Source organism: Pleurodeles waltl, chromosome 5 (genome assembly GCF_031143425.1).
Source record: "Pleurodeles waltl isolate 20211129_DDA chromosome 5, aPleWal1.hap1.20221129, whole genome shotgun sequence".
Classification (NCBI taxonomy): Eukaryota; Metazoa; Chordata; class Amphibia; order Caudata; family Salamandridae; genus Pleurodeles; species Pleurodeles waltl.
In genome coordinates, this window is record NC_090444.1 from 595,992,179 (window position 1) to 596,010,166 (window position 17,988).

Below are 17,988 nucleotides of genomic sequence, written 5' to 3' on the forward strand. Positions count from 1 at the left end.
GTAAGGGTGGCTTGATCTAAATTATTCCAGCATTCGATGCGTGCATGGCCAAGTGATCTGGATTAAATATTGCACCAAAATGGGAGAGCCAGTTCGCTGATGAAACATGTACGGTAATTTCAGGTGCATCTGTGTTTTTAAGGATGGTTTTCCAAAATAGGGTACTCTCTCTGAGCGCCGCTGCTTGCTCAAGATTATCCCATGCCCTTGCTCTCAATTATGTCTTTCTGATCTCCAGTGCATATTTATAATTAGAATGTTTGGTGGTAACTTCTTCCCTTATTCTTGGTTGGGCCTGTAAGGCTCTCTTGAGTTCCTGACTTGCTTGTGAGCAGTTACGATCAAACCAGCCCTGTGTTTGCCCCCTTTTTGTTTCCGGATGTCAATTTTAGGCTCTCTGAAATGGCATTGCTGAGTTTGTTGAAGGACACTAAGATCTCTAGTGAACATTGGTTAAATTCTGTGCATGTTAGGATTTCTTGTTTATACCCAGTCACGATTTTCTTCATCAGATCTGTTTAATTTATACCAGTACATTTTATGGCAATTCCATTTTCCTTTTTAATTCCTATGTTTGTTGCTATTCGTTCTCCTATATTATAAGGCTCAGCTAGTCTCAGGGTAAGTGACAAAGAGTGGTGATCACTAAATATAGTTGGCTTAATCTTCAGTGGTTCAGTCATAACATTATTCCTAGATATTAATATGTGATCAATAATTGAGAAGTGTCCTCCTCCCCTGAATGTTGGGTACATCTCTCCCTTCGCCCCTTCTTGTTCCACCAGTTCCAGGTCATATCTAAATATTATCTCGTTCAATCTGGTTCCATCGTTATTATGTAAGAAATGAAGTTGGGCAATTCCCCGGTCATCGGTATATCCACATGCCTTTTCTGTAGTAATCTGTCACGTCCCAATGTTGAAATCTCCAACCCATATCAATATGTATGGGGATGTAATATCATTTAGGAATAGATGTAAATCATCTTAGAGGGTTAGTGCCATCACTTTTTTGTACCATTGAATTTATTGTTGTAATAATTAACACAATTCCTATAGTACCATTTATCCAGAGATATAAAAACCTGGTAATGAGGAGAGCTAGGTAAAGATTTTACCAATGTGGACGGTATTAATGTTGAGATCAGTATGGCTAACCACCCTTTAGCTCTCCCACTAGGTGAGGGGGAAGCTGGTGTAATATGTGTGGAGTATCCTTCAATAAAAAAAAACCCTGAGTGCCATGTCTCTTGTAGGTAGATTATACAAATACAAATAATACAATAATACCCTACAATTATGTTAGGAAAACTTAATATTGTCTGCCATTCCTTATCAGACAGTTTGGTTCTTACCCCAGCTATATTCCATGACATAAGGGTAATTAAATCCATCATTAGAGGCCTCCCCTCAATTTCAAGTGCCATTGCAGCTTAAAGTGTTGGATATTGACTCTGTAGTGATATTTAGTGTTTCATCTGGGGCAAGCGCACCCTGTTCTATTTGTAGCCTCCTGCTGTCAATCCAGTTCCTCGCTATTTATCAGGGGGGTGGATTGATTAGAACATTCTAGATTGTCGTACCTATCCAGGTTGCTGGCTACTTCCCTTGTGTCCCCTGAGCACTTCATACCTAGAATATTCAGCGGTCTGTAGAAATACCCTAAGGGGACAGCCCATATCTCCCTTCTCATGTTTAGACAAATTTGATATCTTTTATCTAAATCTAACAATACGTTTTTCACAAAGCAAGGGTCATGAAAGTTGACCACAATGCAATCTCCCTCTTCTTCTTTCAGATATCCCACCCATTGAACTCATCTTGCATATAGGATTTCTTGAGACAGTGTATTGGTGACCTTAGTTGAGATAATTCCCTCTGTGCGGGGTGATAATATTTCATACCTCTTTTGTTACAGTCCATATTCCCTCTCATTATAATATTCCTTGTACCTGTATCTGCTTGATTATCACACAAGGCCATGTGGCACCCAGAGGCAAGATTTTTAGTATTGATCACCATGTCAAACACTTTTTTCTATCTTACTTACACGTTCTTTGATCTCCTTAATTTCTAGCAATACTTTGGGTTCTATGTTGTCTAGTTAATTATGTAACTTCTTAAAGAGAGTTTCCATGCTTTTAAATACAGGGCCATCATGGGCTGTTGGTGTGGCTAGCTATTTTCCTCCATGTATTTCAGGGGTTATTTTCCCTCCCTTGGAAGGCTGTAATATCGGTACGAGATCAGGTTTTGTTATCTGCCTACTCCTCTTCTTCTTGGGTGGGGGGGGGGGAGTTAAATCATCTACACTAACCAGAGGTTCTATTCCTTCTATTGAAGCCGATGGGTCTAAAGATGGTTTAGAGACCACACCAAGAGTACCTTCCTTTGAGATTCTAATTCAGTAATCTGGTTGGCAGCTTCTATGCTCGTTTCTATAATGACCTCATGTAAAACACTCTTGGTGGCCACCAGACGTGCTTCGGCATTATTAATCTCTTCATTTAGTTTCCCCGTTGCACCTGTAAAGTAGTTAGTGATCATATTAGGAGTACTGTGGGGTTTTGTGCTAGTGCCAACCCCTACTCGGTTCTGTTTCCTTTTCACCCTAGTAGAATATGGTCTATAAGTTGTTAAATAGGGTTATCTTTACTAATCGAGGCAAGGATATACTGGTCCTCAGACCGAGAAGCTAAGAGAGTATGCCCAACCCAGTCTCCTCCGGGCTCTGATGGCCCTGCGGTAAGCTGCCTGGTGCTTTATAGCCCTCATTGGTCTGGTAAGTGAGAGTAGCTGCGGCAAAAAGATGGCCGGCTCCTGGGGCCAAGAAGCGCTCTGGGATATGTAGTCCCTTTCCTCGTGGTAGCGCGTCCAACGCTGCGGTTAGCTGCCTGGTGCTTTATAGCACACGTTGGTCTGGCAAGTGGGAGCAGCTGTGGCAAAATGATGGCTGCCTCCTGGGGCCAAAGAGCACTCTGTGATATGTAGCCCCCCTCCTCGTGGTAGCACGTCCTGTGCAGCGGTTAGCTGCCTGGCTCTTTATAGCACTCGTTGGTCTGATGAGTGGGAGCAGCTGTGGCAAAAAGATGCCCGCCTCCTGGGGCCAAAGAGCACTCTGGGATATGTAGCCCACCTCCTCATGGTAGCGCATCCTGCGCTTCCGTTATCTGCCTGGCGCTTTATAGCGCAGTGAGTAGGAGCAGCTGTGGCAAAAAGATGGCCGCCTCCTGAGGCCAAAGAGCACTCTGGGATATGTGGACCCCCTCCTCATGGTAGCGCATCCTGTGCAACACTGTTAAATTCATTTTTCACTAGTGTAGGGACTATTTCTTCCAAAAGCTAGTAGGGTAATTGCCTTAAAACATATTTTAAGTGTAATTGCCAATTGGGAAAAGATAGAAAAATTGAGTTTGGTGTCACTGGACTCACCATTTTAAAACACACCTTTTGATAAAGTGGTTTCTAAATTGCAGGTCTGAAAATTTCACTTTTAGAAAGTTGGTATTTTCTTACTTTAACCATCCTGTGCCTTAGCCTACCTCCAATCCACGTCTGGTCTGTGTAGGGTTAGGTGACAGCTACCTTTGTGCATTCCATCCAGACAGCGATAACTACAGGACAACTGTCCATGCATTCCATCTGCCCACTGATGGGTCTTTCTGGGCAGGAAAGGTAGAGGGGCTCTCACTCATATCTCAAAGGGTAGTGGCTGACCCCACAAAAGAGACTGGTAACCCCTGCAGACCTCCTGACAGACAGGACTGGGCTGAAACGGAATTGGGGCAATTCAAAACCACTCTTTGAAGAATCCTTCACTTCAAAGGCACATTTGGGTATAAGTACTGGGCCTCTGACACCATATACTCGGAACACTTCTGGACTGAGGGTATTTTACCAGGAAGAGGCCCTCAGTATTTTCAGGAGGAACTGCCACTTTGCTGTTTGCTTTGCTGTGCTGGCCTGCTGCCTGCTACGTCTTGCCTGGGAGTGAGAGGACTGGATCTAACCCTCTACATCCTGCAATCTAAAGTTTATCCAAGGGCCTGACTGACCTTCCCTCCTGTTTCTGAAGTCTCAGGGATATCAAAGACTGCATCTTGTTACGAGCACTTTGGCTCCCCTGCTTTGAGTCCTACTCTGTGAGGTGGTCCCATTTCCAGTCCTGGGCCCTTGGAGATGAGCATGGTGCTGCAACACAAGAACTGATGCAACAACATTGGCACGTCACTTGGACTCGTGCGTCCCGCTGCAGAAATGCCACTTTGCTGCTGTCTGCACTGAAGCTTCTCATCGCTTCTGGCCATTTATGCATCAACAACATTGCCTGGTCAGGAAACAACGCATCATCTTCAAGCATGATGCATCCCCTCCTCTGCATCAAGGCATTGTCACGGGGCATCGGCGCAACAAAGGAATATATGACTCCTGTAAACGGAACTTTTGAATTTTCCCCGGTCCAGCGTGACCAGATGGTTCCGGATGGAGCTATTGTCTTCTAAGCACTGTTTTGTGATTCAATCTTTGAAAATTCATAACTTGACATGTGTAGGTTGGACTTTTGTTGTTTTGGCCTTGTTTGACTCGGATGAATATAAGGTTTTTTTCTAAACCTTTTGTGGTGTTTTCGCTGTCTTACTGTGTGTGTGTGCACAAATACTCTACACATTGCCTCATTAGTTTAGCCTGACTGTGCTGTGCCAATATACAAGAAGGTGAGCACAGGTAAACTTTTAGTGTGTATCTTACTTGCCCTGACTAGGGATGTGGCACCCACTTGGCCAGATGAAAACCTCTGCCAACTAGAGATCCAATTTCTAACATCTTTTATAGCGCTACTCATCCCAATGCAGGGTATCAGAGAGCTTTACATCACACGTACATATTACACATTAAAATAAATCATGCAAATGTGTAAATCAACGTGGAGGATGAGTTATGTAAGACGTTGAGGGTTACAAGGTGTAGGAGTCACATGTCCTTCATGGTGCAGTGTGCTATATTAGAAGGAGTACAATTTATGAACTGCAAATAATTAAAGGATCTCTGTATGAAAAGCAGTAACCTATTTACCTAGCCACATTAAATAAAAATCTTCATATTACATAATGTGCTTTGCAGGAGACACATTCACCTAATGGAGATCTCTCTAGGAAATGTGTTCACCACCAGATTTATCTTTCCATTATTATTATTACCTGCGTTTTTTTGAGTACACAACAATCTCTGCAGCAGGTACCTTAACCCCACAGGATATTTTAAAATGCAGACTCTGCAAACAATTAAGCAGAATAGATGTACTGCCCATATTTCTCCTTATTTCCAATTTCTTTGTGGCTGATTTAAAAAAAAAAAATCATTTACAAGCCCGGATTTTGCATCTGGGTTGCATTACTTTTTTGGAACACCTCTGATGCAAAATTTCGTGTTTTAAGTGTTGTAATGCGCTCATATGTACTCATGATAGACCTGCTAAACATATGTGTGAGGTGTTAATATCTGATGCCACTTTCTGTGAGGTTTTTGGATTGTAATGGCACTTCCTGTGATACCATGTGCTATGAAGTAGCACGCTGTGATGTCATTTGCATACTGCCTAACTTGGGTAGCCCCCCACTTCTTTTTAGGGTCAAGCCTGCGTTGCATGCGCTTGCACATGCGTTTCGCTAGTGAGAAACTTTAGGGATTAATAAAGGCTCGGAGCCCCGTCCACGTGACGTCAGTGTCTTTCATTGGTTTGTGGGCTTTCTTTTTGGAATCTGCTTGATTTAATTAGTGGAAGGCACGCATACGTCATGCCTGTTCCGGTGGTTAGCCCTCCTCGAGCGCATCGACCAAGTACAGAAAACATGCGAGGCTCGCTGTTTTCCATTCAGTTTGTGGACTACTTTTTCTCTATTTTCGCAACGCAATTTCACTTGGCAGAAGTCGAGCGCTTTGCATAATATCGACCCTGTTACACAGTTAATTGCACTTTTTCCGGTTACGTACATGGTTTATTTCGCAAGAGAAGTCCGGTTAGGAGTTTACAATGCTAATAGCTCTAACACGAGCAAACGCGAGACCCATTGCATTGCAAATGCTTGTTTAGATTTGTGACCTGTGATGAAGGCTGGGACAAGAAAGATGGATGGGGAGGTAATTTAAATTATGGTATTGTGATGGCCATCCCTGGTTACATCTTGGTATTTAAAGTCTGGCAAAACACTGATATGGTGTGGTGCATCTAGAGCCAAATATTTCCATTCTTCGATTAACAGACCATCGAAAAATCCTCCACTGGTCTGCGAAATGCAGGCTTCTGGCGTGTAGAAGTTGCATACATGCCAACAGACCCGATTCAGAAGGGAGACTCACGATTTTTAAAGCCAAAAATGGCTGTATTGTGGTTAACTCCCGTCTGAAACTGCCTCTGCTTCAAAAGAAGTCAACGGGGGAAATACACTCTACCCAGTGCTTTAAATGGGCCGGTACTCTCCGGTACTGAGTACCGGCACTTTTTTATTTTGAGAGGGAGAGTACCGGCTTATCTCAAGAAAAACGTAATACTTTTAGTTAGAGAGTACCGGCACTTCTCAGAAACAAGCAGGTACTCTATTACAGAGTACCTGCACTTCTATTTTTCCATTTAAAGCACTGACTCTACCGATTAATTGTTCAAAAATCTCCCACATTCCTCTTCTAAAATGTTGGAATGTATGTATGAGGCAAAGTTCCCTGGCTCGCCTACAGCTCTCTCTCTATTCCCTGTTCTCTTTCTCTTTTTTTCTTCTGTGAACTCTCTGTGATGTTTGTCTCTCACCTGCCGTAAACTTCCTGGGAAGGGGAGAAAGTGACGAGGGCTTCAGACGCTGCCTTAGGCATTCAAAAAACGGCCTTCAAAGGGTCCTGCTCACGTGCGATAGGATAAATAATCCTTCATTTCTTGCCCGATCTGTACACTAGGTGACGCTAACGTACTGTGAATGGAATATGTGTTTTGAACGCAGCAGCTTCAATGAATCCCCAGTTTCTCTCAGAAGGTACCAACCACCCACCAGACATTCTCTTTCCCAGCTCTGATTAATGCTATTCAATTTTCTCTTTAAATTAAGTGCTGTACTATCAAGCCCAAGGCCCATATTTGGTTGCTTTAAAACAACAGTCTCAGTTAGTTGTAAACTGTACACTATCTGCGAGCATTCGCCTGCGTGGCTGCACCGTAAGAGGCAATAAACCACAAGCATGCATCAATAATTTAGAGAGAGAAAGAGGGTATTTCCCTTTGGGCAATCCTCAAACAAGGCCCACTGCTTCTACATTATTCGTTATAATCCCCAGAAGGTCTACATAATGGGTGGGTACTTGATCAGAGAGAATATTTCTCTTAACTATACATTCCTTAAGCTGGCACACACAGTGCAGCCTCGAGCCACACAGGCACACTTGTGTGTCTTGGTAAATCTGACTTGAGTATTGTGTTTCCCTTGCTTCACCTTGCCTGACCGAAGGGCAATGCAACCCTTTGATAAAACTAGCCCTCTGACATCTCCCAAAAATATTTTTGCTGTCTCTATACAATGATTGATTGTAGTGTGATATCAAATGTTACAACCAATACATTTACAACATGGTACATTATAACGAGTTCATCACAACGTAAAAGGTTACTACGCATTGTGATGCACCACAATGTAAATTACATTTACAAAGCAAAATGTTTCAATTATTTTTTTTAACAACGCAGCGTTGTTTTTTTCTTCTCTTAAACTAAGCATATTGTTAAAAGTTATATATATATATATATATATATATAAATAAATGTTGTCCTCGCTGGTGTGCTACGGCGCACTTTCATTAATTGGTGGTGCCGGTTCTTCGGTAGGACATCCGCATATTACATATTACTGATTCTCTTGGTTTATGATAAAGAGAAAACCGCACTCCGAGGTTGTACCATTATTCTCCTTCACTTTAATATGCAAGCTCAACAAAAAACAAACAAACAAAGTCAGGACTCCCCTGACGCGTTGGCGCTTTAAATATGCAAACCAAAGACCACAAAAGCACAAACAAAAGACCAATTTCAATCGCGCTTGTTTACATCTTAAAGGCCAAAGCATCATATATTACTATAGGCGAACTCTGCTGAATAATATATAAATTGTATAGATTTTGCACGGGTCTCTCTACTTTTTCTTTTATGCCCATACAATGAATTCTGGTAAATGTAGTTATCAATGCTATATATTACAGCAGATTAATTCATCTAAATCTCAAGTGATTACTTAAACTCAAGTGTCGAATAGATAATATTAGTGTTTGATGATGTCAATATTTATATCTAATTTAAAAATTCTAACCATTCCAAATTGAAACTTTCCTCTACACTTGAACATTAGTGTGTCTATGCTTGTGAAGTTTGTTAATTAATTTGAAAGCGCCCATATGAATGCCACACAAAATAAATAAGAATGAATGAAAAAAGAGAGACAAGGCCAAATGGCCATACAGAGGTAACCGCCTCCCAGCTTATTCATCCCAAAGGGTATAGCAAACAATATAGATAATTTTCATTGTCTTTATAAGTGTACAAATAGCTCTTCATCCTGATTAAGACCAAGCGGAGTTAAAGAACAAATTTCTAATACGTGTCTTGACTCCAACTGACGTAGCTTCTTTTCTCTATCTCCCCCCCCCGTTCTTGTTTTGGTACTTGGTCAATTACAAAATATTTCATTAGTTCCCATTTACTGCTGTGTTTCTGTTCCATATGCCTTGCAGTAGCATAACTCCTATCTAAGTTGATAGTTGCTCGAATGTGTTCTAAAATTCACTTTTTGGTCTCACAAATCGTGCTGCCAATATATTTTAGACCACAGGGACATTCAATCACATACACTGTAAAACGGCTTTTGCAGGTTAAGTTTTTTCAAATTACTCTCACATTTCCAGTATTCGTCAAATATTCTTGCTGATTGTTCCCGATTTTACATGCTTTACAATCACTACATTTCCAGAATCTCGGCTTTTGTAGCCAGTTTTTTTTTTATTATTCTGGAAGTGACTGTGTGTTAATTTATCACTTAGATTGGATGCTCTTCTAAATGTCATTTGAGGATATTGTCCCATGATTTCTCTTACTCCAGGGTCCATTAATACAATTGGCCAATGATTCGCCAACATTTTTCGAACTTGTGTAGCCCTTTGTGGGTACGTGGTTATGAATCGCAACTGTTGCTGTTTGTCATGTTTTAGAGGATGATTCACATTCTGGATTAATTGTTCTCTAGATAGTTTGTTTAAGCGTTGCTTAGCCTGAAATAGACATTTGTTGGAATATTGTCTGGCTACAAATCTGTCTTCAGACAGTTTAAGATGTTTGTCACATTCCACAGGTTCTGAGCAGATTTTCTTTATTCGCAAAAATTCACCATAAGGAATATTCCACTTGGTTTTTGGGGGGTGAAAACTTTTTGCGTGTAATATTGAATTCGTAGCTGTCACTTTTCTATGTAATGTTGTCTGAATTAAACCCTCTTTTATGTAGATTTCTGTATCTAAAAATGTAACCCGTGTAGCACTGATTTCATAAGTAAAATTCAAATTGGCTATGTTGGTGTTCAAAATCCTGAAATATGCCTCAAACTCTTGTTCTGTACCATCCCAAATAAGAAATAAGTCATCAATAAATCTAAGCCAAGTCACCACCTTTTGCTGATGTATTTCATTTTCTTCTGCCCATGCAATTCGTTGTTGAAACCAACCCATTGTTAAGTTGGCAAAATTCGGAGAGATTGAGAATCCCATCGCTGTGCCCTTCATTTGCAGATACAGTTGTTGGTTAAAAAGGAAATAATTATTGGTCAGACAAATACTAATCATTTCCAACAACATCTCATTATGTTGGGAGAAGCGTATATTTCTTTGACTCAGAAAGAATTTGCATGCCTTAATCCCTATGTGGTGTTCTATGTTTGTATAAAGTGACACCACATCCATTGTTACCAGTCTATATGTATCTTGCCAAGGTATGCCTTCCAATTGTTGTAATAAATCTCCTGTATCAACGCAGATAGGAATTCAAATTCCTAGCTAAGGGTGCTAGAAAAAAATCAATGTCATCTGACATTGGTTCTAATAAAGATGACTTTGCCGATATTATTGGTCTGCCTGGAGGATGTGTCAAATCTTTGTGAATTTTGGGGAGAAAGTATATTGTTGGAGTCACAGGATATTCAACTATCAGATATTTGGCCTCATTCTGATCAATAAGACCCAAATCTTCCCACATTGCGATACAAGAAAGGATCCTCTCCTTCAGTTTTATTAATGGATTTCCACCAATCTGTGCATAACATGTTTTATCTGCTAATTGCCGCATAGCTTCTTTCACATAATCCTGTTTGTTTGGTATCACAATATTTCCACCTTTGTCGGCTGGCTTGATTTCTATAGTTGTATCCGTTTGTAATTTATGGAGTGCCTGTTTCTCCAATAGGGATAAGTTATCCTTATTTTTATTCCAACACTTTTTACATAAATCATCAATTACCATTTCAGCGAACAGATCAATTTTATTTCCTGCTGGTAATACGGGATAAAACTTGGATTGTGGTCTTTTTCCCGTAAGACCTGCCCCCAAAGGTACCACAACTTCAGTCTCTTCCATCGGTCTGTCTCCTGATGTAATGTCTAAATTTACCAAAGTCATCAATGTTTCTTTATCTGATGCTGTTAAGAAGTTGTACTCATATTCTGGCTGATCATTTTTCTCTTTGGTCTTAACTTCTGCAAATGTCTTCGCCAGTTTAATTTTATGTATAAACTTATAAAGGTCTATTCGTGTTTGTACCAAGTCTAAGTTAGTGGTGGGGCAAAAGTTTAATCCCTTTTTCAAAACAGATTCCTTCAACGGGGACATTTCCCTGATGGAGAGGTTGATAATGTTTAACTCTTGAAAACTGCTGCTGTTTGTGCTCTGGTTTTTCTTTGTTTTCCCTCTTTGTCCCCTTCTTGTACGTTTGTTCTTCTTGCGCCCCGTCCTCGTCCTCTCCCTCTTGTTTTGACTGACTGATCTTTTGATTGTTGTTGGAGGGCGAGGCGCATCTCATTTAACAAGGTTAATTTGACTCCCTGTGTATTTGTTGAAGTTGATTCTCCTTCACTTGATTCATTATCAGTTGACATTGATTCCATACTGGACTTATCTGATTTCTCAGTTTGGGATATATCAATTTGTTCTCTTAATTTGGCATTCTGAAATTTCCTTGCAAATGTAAAGATTCTCCCCTCTTCGTAATCTGTTTTATCCCGTTGGAACTTAACCTGCTTGCGTGTTTTTACAATTTCCTCATGCTGTTGGATTTTCAAGCTAATGTCACGTCTAATTTTACTTTCTTCTTCTGTTAGCTTCATACTTTCCATTTCTTGTTCTATAATTCTTAGTTGACTCTGAATTATTTATATATATATATATACATACATACATATATATAAATACACACATATATGTATTATATATACACACATATATACATGTCTCTGTGTGTGTGTGTGTATGTGTGTGCGTATATATATATATATATAGGCAAGGTGAAATGGATCATTAGAACTACTGATAAAGGGACACACGCACGTTTTGAAATTTGAGTACGAGAGAGATGGAGGCTGGGAATGCACTTGCCACTACAGTACAGCTAAGTGCCCAAAACCAAAATGTTTTTGGCATTACAATCCACTGAGAGAAAATATGATTGGGACTGTGTAAAAATAATTAAGAAAAATCAGAGTGTTAGCATATCCAGCTTGGTGCACTATGGGAAATAAAGTTTGTTTGTAATCATGAATGAATTGAAGGAGGAGTAAAAACGTATTTAAACACTAGTGGGCGTGCGTCCTGTAATTACCCGCATCTGAAGAAGGGACTTTGCCGAAACACTTCATGCTGGGGTAAGGAAGTGGAATCCAAGAGTGCCCCTGTAACGGAGCTGCTTGGTTTGGACATTAATTACATGCAGTGCTGCTTGCACGAAGGAGGCACCCACCTGATAGAGTTCAGTAACAATGAGCAGCATTTGGGTGAATGTACTTTTGTTTGCTACCTGAACCGCCATTGTCCCCTTTTCAAACACATGCCTGCTGCAGAGACAGGACATGACTTACATGAAGTGGCACAGATTACAATAATCAGTGTTTCCAGGCTGTGTGAGGAGTCTCAGGGGTGAGATGTGGCAAGGTGAAATGGATCATTAGAACTACTGATAAAGGGACACACGCACATTTTGAAATTTGAGTACGAGAGAGATGGAGGCTGGGAATGCCCTTGCCACTACAGTACAGCTAAGTGCCCAAAACCAAAATGTTCTTGGTATTACAATCCACTGAGAGAAAATTTGATTGGGACTGTGTAAAAACAATTAAGAAAAATCAGAGTGTTAGCATATCCAGCTTGGTGCACTATGGGAAATAAAGTCTGTTTGTAATCATGAATGAATTGAAGGAGTAAAAACGTATTTAAACACTAGTGGGTATGTGTCCTGTAATTCCCGCCATCTGAAGAAGGCACTTTGCCGAAACATGTCATGCTGGGGTGAGGAAGTGGAATCCAAGAGTGCCCCCGCCTCTGTAGTGGAGCTGCTTGGTTTGGACATTAATTACGTGTAGAGCTGCTTGCATGAAGGAGGCACCCACCCGCTAGAGTTCCATAACAATGAGCAGCATTTGGGTGAATGTACTAGCATTGCGCCACCTTGTAAATACAGCGCAGGAGAAAGGCCTCCGTAATGCCACATTAGCATAGAAAAAAGATGCTAGGGTGGCGCAAGGTGGCGCTAGGTTCTTGTAAATATGCCCCCTCCAGTGTGCAATAGGACCACAGGGGTATCCTCAAGGCCCCCACAGTCCCAGCCAGTTCCCCGATTCCTGCGAGAACCAGCATGGCTGTCACAGACAGGGAGGTGCTAAACATCCAGCTCCCTGTCTGTGAGAGCAATTATTTTCTCAGTTTCCCCGCCCGCATGTCTCCAGGCAGGGGAACAGAGGAAACCCCTCTTCCAGCAAGTGTGAGCTGTTTGATAGCTCTTGCTAGCTGGAACCGTAGTGTTTGCTGTGGCTTGGCAGGAGCTGTCAAAGCTTCCGCGCAAGTCACAGCAAACAGCCATGTCCCGTGGTTGGCACCAAGGGACACATCAGGAGCCAGACCTGGGGGAGGGTGGTGGTCCACAGGGCCATTATTGGCTCCTCAAGGGAGGCTGTGAGGCCCCCCCCTCCAACATTTGAAATTTGCTCCAGGGAGGTGGTGGTGCCTAGGCCTGGGGATCTGCAACGGACCCCCTTCCTGATATATTTCAGCCCTGGGGAGATGAGGGTCCCCAGGGCTGCTGGGTGCCCTGCATCCCTCCCCCCCTTAATGTGAAATGAATTGCACCGGGGAGGTGGCGGTCCTTGGGGCTGCAGGGGGGGCTGTACGGGCCAGTGTTAATTTAATCTTTTGCCCTGGAGAGGTGGTGATCCCCGGGGCTGCAGGAAAGCTGTGTGGGCCACCCCAAGTAAATTTAATCTTTTGTCCTGGGGAGGTGGTGGTCCCCAGGCCTATGGGTGGGCTGCATGGCTCCCGCATACAATTAAATATAATCAATGGGGTGGTGTTATTCCCTGGGCCATAAATAACCCAAGGGAGCTGGGCCCCGTGCGCCCCCCTCCTTTATTTTTAACATGCCCCCTGGGCCACCTGGGGCTTTAATTAAACAAGTGCAGGAGACCATGTGAATCTGCAGCAAAATGTTTTTAAGAAAAGTGCTTTTTTGTCATTGGGGTGTCCCTCTTTGGACCCCAGCACCAGAGCTAAGGAGTAAGGGTGTCCCTACTCTGGCCCCTTTTCTTATTTTTTATCTTTTTTTCTGGGACTCGACTGAAGCTGAGTCCCAAGATGGCTACCAACATTACCTGGTTGAAATGTTGGCAGCCAATCAGATCTCAGCATGAGATCGGGAGGATTTGCAGAGCCTTCCTGTCCCTATACAGTATATAAATTTGAATTTTCTTTAATATCTCAAAAACTACCAAAGAGATTTACACTAAATAACAAAAAGGGCTCTTTCTGCACCAAGAGCTTCCTTTCTGCCATATTTGGTGTAATTCTGTACAGTGTTTTGGGCTGTAGTTGTGTTCAAAATCCCTATCGCGAAATGCATGAGGGAAAATGCGTTTTGGGACTCCACCTTTTTCTCTGCCGCCGCTTGACTGATCATCCCAAAACTTTCCAAACAGCAGCTTAAGTGAGCATTGTATTTTTTGGAAGATTTCATGAAGATTCATTAACTGGCGCCAAAGATATAGGCAAGTCAATAAAGGCTTTTTCTATAAAAAACTAGGTCCTAACTATATCTATCTAGTGGTAACCACCACTAGGTAATATATACATTATAGACAATATGCATTATAGATAATATGCATTTCAACAAAATCTATGTATGAGATATAAATGTATCTATATATACATATATATAGATATATAGAGATATAAATGTTTAATAATGTTTAATAATAATGCTTAATAATATACATAGATCATGTTGAAATGCATATTATCTACATACATTTGTATAGGGGTCCCTATCAAACCCTCCCTTTATTTTTTATTTTTTAGAGCGGTAACCCCTTCAAACCCCCTTTTGTTTAAAGCCTTTTCCACCCTATATCTTTACATACTTCTGAAACCCAAAACACCCTTACCTCTATTCACTTCTACCCACCCTAAATCTAAAAAAATACTTATCACATTTTACCTCTACCTACTGCTGAACCCAAAAATACCCCTTACCCCTTTTTACCTCTCAAACCCTCCCTTTATTTTTTATTTTTTAGAGAGGTAACCCCTTCAAACCCCCTTTTGTTTAAAGCCTTTTCCACCCTATATCTTTACATACTTCTGAAACCCAAAACACCCTTACCTCTATTCACTTCTACCCACCCTAAATCTAAAAAAATACTTATCACACTTTACCTCTACCTACTGCTGAACCCAAAAATACCCCTTACCCCTTTTTACCTCTATTACCCCCTAAACCCTGCAAACTCCCACTTCCCTTTTCCTCTACTCACCCATCTATCCTAAAAAGCTCTTAATTTTCTTTACCTCTACCCGCCCCTGAACCCTAGAAACACATTGCCTCCTCTTGCTTCTACCCTCACCTAAACCTTACCCCAAATACGGCCATGCCTCACTGTACCTCTTCCAACTCTGATGCCTTAAAACCACCCTCCTGCCCTCTACTTGTAGCCATCCCTGAACCTTACCTTATTAATAGATGCTTTTGTAAACACGGAAAATGCACAATGCTATGACATATATGAAAACTTCACACACAGCTCTTGGTTCATTGTTTCTGCTTTCCTGCACACATGCTCTTGGATGTGCTATTATTGAAGCTTATACAACAGTGACAAAAACTAAAAGCAACAGAAATCAGATTGCTATTGGTTGTAGGCCACAAGCTGCGGATGCCATACTTAGAATCTATGCAAACCTGTGCTTCGATGGTGATGGTGTAATACTGCATTTCATACTCTGGGATTCTGCATTTCTATAGGGGATCACCTGGCTCATTGAGTAGCATTACTGAACTGAGTCTCAGGTCAAAGGGAGTATGTATTATATCTTACAGTTCTCTATCACAAGCTTGTCCAACTTTATTAATGCTTCCAGTTAATTTCCCACCATGAAAAAGGGATTCTACTGACTGTGATCAAGGTGTTCTGCTGCTTGTCCATTTGCTGTGCATGGGAAACGCTCTGAAACAATTGGTGCCACTAAACTATCACATGCAGCTAGGTGGGAGTTAAATCCTCCTCTTTTTGTGTATTTGAAAAGAAGCCATGCAATTGCATCTACTGATGTTTCTGGTAGCTACTTGTATAATGAGTTATCACATGTCTTCAACACGTGTGACCTTGGCTGCAGTGCACTGGGACCCATCATTGCCACATGGAGGAAAAGAAATTGAGGCAACATTGTTATGACAAACTAATACTAACCTATTTAGGATGTTCCCAAATCCCACACAGAAGTTACTGCTTATTCTCTTTCGTTATTGTTAGAAACCTCTAGTTGGCAGAGGTTTGCAATCAGTCCAAGTAGGCACCACAATCCTAGGCAGGGCAAATAAGATACACACTAAAAGCTCACCTGTACTCACTCTCTGGTATCTGGACACAGAGCAGTCTGGCTAAACTTAAGAGGCAATGTGTAAAGTATTTGTGCACACATGGTAACACAGTGACAACACCAGAAAAGTACTCTACACCATATTAGAACAACAGCCAATATTTATTTGAGTAGATCAAGCCCAAAACAACAAAAATCCAATGCTTAGAAATCAGTAGCCCCAGCCAGGGCTATGTGGTTGCACTGGACCAGGGCAAATCCAAAAGTTCAGTCCTATGGGGATGGAGAGCAGGCTTGATATAGGAGTCATGCAGACCAGCTGACAGTACTTTGGTTGCCTTAATGCTCAGGGATGATGCATTGATCCAAAGGAGGGGATGTATCACATTGCGAGAGATGCATCATTTCCTCATCGGGCAAGGTCGTTGATGTGTCGATTTCCAGGAGCAATGTGCACCAGTTCTGATGCTTCAGTGCAGGCACCATCAAGGCATTACTTCTGCAGCAGGATGCACCAATTCTGATCAATGAGCTGGGTTTGATACTCGGTTTCTTGATTTGCAGCACCCCACTCGCCTCCAAGGGCACAGGACTGGATTTAGCACCACTTGGCAGGGCAGGGCTCACAGCAGAAGATCCCAGGTGCTGGTAGCAAGATGCAGATTAAATATATATATATATATATATTTTTTTATTTGAACACACGGCTGGGTACATGCTTACAGCACAGATACATGAATACATCAATATTGTAATACCTACAAAAAGAGAGAGACTTCCTGATCAATTATCACAGTCTGAAACCTTTAACGTATCATATAGTATTCAATTTTTAACTAGCGTGTTCTCAGGGCCCAGGAGCCATGCAGCCAAGGGTGCCCAAATTCTAGTGCCCTTTTTCCCGGCTGCTACTCCTTTTAATTCATACAGGCTGTTTTCCAAATGATAAATAGATAAAAGCTGTGAGAACCATTGATTAAACTGTGGGGGATCTACATCCCGCCAATAAGATGCTACACAGCTACGTAATACAGACATTGCTAGGAACAAAAAGTACCTATCTCGATTCTTACAGACTGAATAATCAACCCCCAACAAAACCATTTGGGGTGTCAGATAGACTGCCTGTTTCTACATTTTCTTCAAAATATCAGATATGCCGGTAATCAAGCTTACCAATTTTACACACTCAAAAAACATATGGCAAAGATCTGCTTTCGGGCTACCAAAACGCGGGCAGGTAATACCAGCCATCTTACCCCAGCTCGCAATCTTAGCCGGTGTATAATGTAGATTGTACAATACCATAAAATGCTGAGCTTGAGGGCCCGCAGACAGTAACACAGTCCGTGCAATTTCCATTGACTCATAAACCTCTGCCTCTTTGGCTCCAACCCGCCCTTCCCACTTTTTAACAAGTAAAACCAGGTCATCCTGTATTGCATTTAAAAGAAGTGGATAGAGATTCTTAATACCGCAATTAGTGGGGTGTCTCGAAACCTCCATCAGCTTAATCTTGTCTATGCACAGGCCTTGAGTCATACTGGTTAATAGAAAAGCCCTGATCTGTAAGAATTTTAAAAAGTCTCTTTTTTCCAGAGCAAATTTCGCGCTTAGGTCTTCAAATGATTTGAAGTAGCTGCCAGAAAGGAAGAGGTCCCCAACTTTGTGGATACCACGGCTACCCCATCTCAAACAATAATGGTCTTTAAATATTGCTGGAAACATTGGGGTATTCCACAGAGGGGTATAGTAGCAAATTCTTCCTATGCCCATCTTGCGTTTGACCTGAGTCCAAACCTTAAATGCGGAGTAAATTACCTTAAATTTAACCTTTTTATA